The sequence below is a fragment of the Dipodomys merriami genome, unplaced genomic scaffold (assembly GCF_024711535.1).
Source record: "Dipodomys merriami isolate MVZ:Mamm:240054 unplaced genomic scaffold, mDipMer1.0.p SCAF_71, whole genome shotgun sequence".
Taxonomy (NCBI): Eukaryota; Metazoa; Chordata; class Mammalia; order Rodentia; family Heteromyidae; genus Dipodomys; species Dipodomys merriami.
Genome location: NW_027206302.1, coordinates 6,979,900 through 6,985,713, shown reverse-complemented (window position 1 = coordinate 6,985,713; position 5,814 = coordinate 6,979,900).

Genomic DNA, 5,814 nt, shown 5'->3' with positions numbered 1-5,814 from the left:
AATGGACAAAGGGCATGAGGTAGTAAGTCAGGAAGTACCAATCCCATGTTACTTTCACCTGTCAGGTTGTAAAAGCTTAAAAACATATTACTGAAAAAGAGAAGTTGTTATATATTTCTGTGAATTCTAACAGCCTTTTGGAAAGTTATGTTAAAAATACAGAGCTGGGGACATGACTCAGGTGGTAGAGCACCTGACTAGCAAGCATAAAGTCTTGATTTCCAACTGTAGCACTTGCAAAAATAAATAACTAATACATATCCTTTCATCTAAAAATAAAATCCCACTTCACTGTAGGCATATTATAAAAGCACAGAAGAGCTGGGCACTTGTGGCTCATGCCTGTAATCCTAGCAACTCAGGAGGCTTAGATGTGAGGATCATGGTTCAAAGCCAGTCCAGGTGGGAAAGGCCATGAGACTCTTCTCTCCAGTTAACTTCCAGAAAACCAGAAGTAGTGCTGTGGCTCAAAGTGGTAGAGTGTTAGCCTTGAGCAAAAGAGCTGAGGTACAGCCCCCAGGCCCTGAGTTCAAGCTCTACAACTGGCAGAAATAAATAAAAGTACAGAAGTATAGCTGCAAGAATATTTGTTGTGGCATTGTTCATAGTGGTTGAACACTGAAACTAAAAAGAATATTTACAATTCAAGCCGTAATCCAATAAATTGTGTTACTTTTTTTTTTTGGGTCCGGTCATGGGGCCTGAACTCTAGGCCTGACCGCTGTCCCTCAGATCTTCTGAGCTCAAGGCTAGCGCTCTACCACTTGAGCCACAGTGCTACTTCCAGCTTTTTTCTTTTTGCTTATGTGGTGCTGAGGAATCAAACCCAGGGCCTCAGGCATGAAAGGCAAGTGCTCTACCACTGAGCCACCTTCTCAGCCCCTATATATATATTTGTTTTTTTGGGGGGTCCGGTCATGGGGCCTGAACTCTGGGCCTGGGCGCTGTCCCTCAGCTCTTCACTTCAAGGTTAGCGCTCTACAACTTGAGCCACAGCGCCACTTCCGGCTTTTTTCTTTTTGCTTATGTGGTGCTGAGGAATCAAACCCAGGGCCTCATGAATGCAAGGCAAGCACTCTACCACTGAGCCACCTTCCCAGCCCTGTGTTAGATTTTTTTTTTTGGGGGGGGGGGGGGGTCTGGTCGTGGGGCCTGAACTCTGGGCCTGGGCGCTGTCCCTCAGCTCTTCAGCTCAAGGCTAATGCTCTACCACTTGAGCCACAGTGCCACTTCTGGCTTTTTTCTTTTTGCTTATGTGGTGCTGAGGAATCGAACCCAGGGCCTCAGGCATGCAAGGCAAGCACTCTGCCACTGAGCCACTTTCCCAGCCCCTGTGTTACATTTAATGCAACTATTTTTTAATATTCATCAAATAGCTCCTTCACACAAAGGAAATGACAGGATGAGAGGAAAATCTTTGCCAGCTTTTTAATGGGTAAAAGATTAATATCTACGATGTAGAAGGAATTTTAAAAATTAAACTGCAGGGCTGGGAAGGTGGCTCAGTGGTAGAGTTTTTATCTTGCATGCATGAGGCTTTGGGTTCGATTCCTCAGTACCATATAACACAAAAAGCCAGAAGGGGCCCTGTGGCTCAAGTAGTAGGGCGCTAGCCTTGAGCACAGAGAGGCTCAGTGCCCAAGCCCTGAGTTCAGGCCCCAGGACTGGAGAAAAAAAAATTAAACTGCAAAGGCAGGTACTGGTGGCTCATGCCTCTAATCCTAGCTACTCAGGAGGCTGAGATCTGAGGATCATGGTTCAAAGCCAGCCAAAGTCCAGGAGACTCTTCTCTCCAATTAACCACTAGAAAACCAGAAGTGGTGCTATGGCTTAAGTGATAGAGCACTTGCCTTGAGCTAAAGAGCTGAGGGACAGCACCCAGGCCCAGAGTTCAAGTTGCCTGACTGACCAAAAAAAGAAAAAAAGAAAAAAGAAAATAAACTGCAAAAGAACAAACAATCCAATTACTAGGGTTGGGAAGGTGGCTCAGTGGTAGAGCACTTGCCTTGCATGCCTGAGGCCCTGGGTTCGATTCCTCAGCACCACATAAGCAAAAAAGGAAAAAAACAGAAGTGGCGTTGTCACTCAAGTGGTAGAGCGCTGGCCTTGAGCTGAAGAGCTGAGGGACAGCACCCAAGCCCAGAGTTCAAGCCCCATGACCAACAACAACAACAAAAATATCTAATTAATGCCTGAAGAAATGTTCAACATCCTTAGCAAACATTGAATCTACACTATACTGAGATTCCATCATGCCCCAGTCAGAATGGCAATTACCAAGAAAACAACAAATGCTGGCAAGGATGTGGGAGGCTAAAGAATTCTTATACAGTGGGGAGGGAAGGGTTGGGGAGGTGGTAAGGGAAGGGATGGTAAGGGAAAAACAAAGGAGGATGTAACAATGCTCTATAGGAAATGTACTCATTACCCTATTCATGTAATTGTAACCCCTCTGTACAGTATTTTTACAATAAAAAACAATTAAAAAAAAGAATTCTCATATACTGTTGGTAGGAATGGAAACTAGTGCAACTACTAAGGAAATAAGTATGGAGGTTCCTCAAAAAACTAAAAACAGGGGCTGGGAATGTCACTTAGTGGTAGAGTGCTTGCCTAACATGCATGGAAGCCCTGGGTTTGATTCTTCAGTACCACATAAACAGAAAAAACTGGAAGTAACACTGTAGCTTGTGTGGTAGAGCACTAGCCTAGAGCACAGAGAGGTGCAGGGGCAGAACTTAGGCCCTGAGTTCAAGCCCCAGGAAGGTGGGGGGAAAAAGAAAGAAAAAAGGAAAACCTAAAAACAGATCTACTTTATGATCCTATTGCAGATAGGTTCCTATAGTTGGACACTGGTGGCTCATGCCTGTATTCTAGCTACTAAGAAGGCTGAGATTTGCAGATCACAGTTTGAAGCCAGCCCTGGCAGTAAAGTCTCCATTAACCACCAAAAAGCCAAAAGTAGAGCTGTGGCTATGTGGTAGAGTGCTAGCCTTAAGCAAAAGAAGCTCAGGGATAGAGCCTAGGCTATCCCCAGGACTGGCAAAGAAAGAAAGAAAGAAAGAAAGAAAGAAAGAAAGAAAGAAAGAAAGAAAGAAAGAAAGAAAGAAAGAAAGAAAGGAAGGAAGGAAGGAAGGAAGGAAGGAAGGAAGGAAGGAAGGAAGGAAAGAAAGAAGAAAGAAAGAAAAAGAAAGAAAGAGAGAGAGAGAGGGAGGGAGGAAGAAAGGAAAGAAAGAAAAGAGAGAGGGAGGAGAAAGGGAAGGAGGGAGGGAGGGAGCGAGGAAAGGAAGGAAGGAAGGAAGGAAGGAAGGAAGGAAGGAAAGTTTGTTCCTGCATACCATTTTTATTGCTGTAGTGTTTTCAACACCCAAGCTATGGGTTAACCTGATGCTAAGCAACTAATGAATGGATAAAGAAAATGTGATCTATATCTATATCTATCTATCTATCTATCTACTCAATGGAGAAGCCACGGAGAAGAATGAAATTCTGTCATTTGCAAGAAAATGGATGGAACTAGAAATCATCATGTTGACTGAGGTAAGTCAGTCAAAAGGCCAAATCTGGAATAATTTTGGTCATATATAAAATCTAAACCTAGAGGCTGGGAAGGTGGCTCAGTGGTAGAGCGCTTGCCTTGCATGCATGAGGCCCTGGGTTCCATTCCTCAGCACCACATAAGCAAAAAGAAAAAAGCCGGAAGTGGCGTTGTGGCTCAAGTGGTAGAGTGCTAGCTTGAGCTGAAGAGCTGAAGGACAGCGCCCAGGCCCAGAGTTCAGGCCCCACAACTGGACTCAAAAAAAAAAAATCTAGACCTAAAATGATGATGGTGATTATAATGGGAAATAAATTTATTTGATTTTTTTTTTTTGGGGTCCAGTCGTGGGGCCTGAACTCTGGGCCTGGGCGCTGTCCCTCAGCTCTTCAGCCCAAGGCTAGCACTCTACCGCTTGAGCCACAGTGCCACTTCCGGCTTTTTTTCTTTTTGCCTATGTGGTGCTGAGGAATGGAACCCAGGGCCTCAGGCATGCAAGGCAAGCGCTCTACCACTGAGCCACCTTCCCAGCCCTGGGAAATAAATTTAAAACGAGACTGTCTAGTGCCAGGCATTGGTGGCTCATACCTGTAATCCTAGCTACTTGGGAGGTTGAGATCTGAGGATTACAGTTCAAAGCCTGCCCCAGCAGGAAACTCTATGACACTCTTATCTCCGATTAACCATCACAAAACCAGAAGTGGTGCTGTGGCTCAAGTGGTAGAGCGCTAGCCTTGAACTGAAGAGCTAAGGGACAGACAGCACCCAGACCCAGAGTTCAGGCCTCATGACCAACAACAACAAAAGAAGAGACTGCCTAGGGGAATCAGGAAAGGATACTGAGGGATGAAGAAGATTAAAATATGCTATATGCAACTGGGTACTTGTGGCTCACACCTATAATCTTAGCTATACCACCAACAAAAAATAGAAACCCACATGTTGTTATATTTAGCTCTCACCTGAGTAGTAAAGAGTAAACTTCTCATCTCAACATCTTTAACTTATAGCCAGGTGTGGTATACATACTAGTAATTGCAGTACTCAGGAGGCTGAGGCAGGATGATTTTGAGTTTCAGACTAGTCTTGGCCACATAGTTGAGACTCAGTCTCAAAAACACAAGAACAAGCCGGGCGCTGGTGGCTCACGCCTGCAATCCTAGCTACTCAGGAGGCTGAGATTTGAGGATCACAGTTCAAAGCCAGCCCAGGCAGGAAAGTCTGAGGGACTCATCTCCAATAAAACCACTAGAAAACCAGAAGCGGTACAAAATAAGAACAGTCAGATGTCAGTGGCTCATGCCTATAATCCTAGCCACTCAGGGGGCTAAAACCTGAGGATCCCATTTTGACACCATTCCTGGCATTAAAGTATGAGAGACACAAGTTTAATTAACCAGCAAAAAAAGCCAGAAGTGGAGCTATGTCCCCAAGATAGAGTGCTAGCCTTGAGAAAAAAAAGCTCAAGGATGGTGCCTAGCCTCTGAGTTAAAGCCTCAAGACTGGCGTGTGTGTGTGTGTGTGTGTGTGTGTGTGTGTGTGTGTGTGTGTGTGTGCGCCCGCACGCGCGCCCATGCACACATTCCTCCCCCAAAGAAACCCATCCTTAATTTAATTACATCTTTTGATCCTGACACCAACTGGTATACTGTAATAAAAATTCTAGCACCAGCCTCCTGGTTAACACAAAGTTAACACAAAGTCCACAAATTATAGGGCCTGGTTCCAACTAGATTGCTCTTACTCAGATTCCAGTCACACTCAGGCATCCCGGGGCCATCTATTAGTTATCAATTTGGGGGTTCCCAAACTTCCTCAGGTTGGTAATTCACTAGAATAACTAACAAAAATAAAATGATGTGCTTACAGTTAATCTTATTATGAAGGACACAAGACCAGTTAAATTAGAGCCAGAGACAAGCTGGGTGTGGTGGTTCATGCCTATAATCCTAGCTACTCAGGAGGCTGAGATCTGAGGACTATAGTTCAAAACCAGCCAGGGCAGGAAAGGACTTGACACTCTTATATCAATATACCACTCAGAAAACTGGAAGTGGTGGCTGTGGCTCAAGTGGTAGAGTGCTAGCCTTAAGCTGAAGAGCTGAGAGACAGCGCCCAGGCCCAGAGTTCAAGCCCCACAACGGACCAAAAAAAAAAAAAAAAAGAAGCCAGACACAAATAGAGTGAGAGAGATCTCAAATGCAGATCTTCTAGTAGTACCTCCAGCCTATGGAATAAGAGCAGGCATCCTAGATTTTTCTACTAGGCTTCAAGGTCTC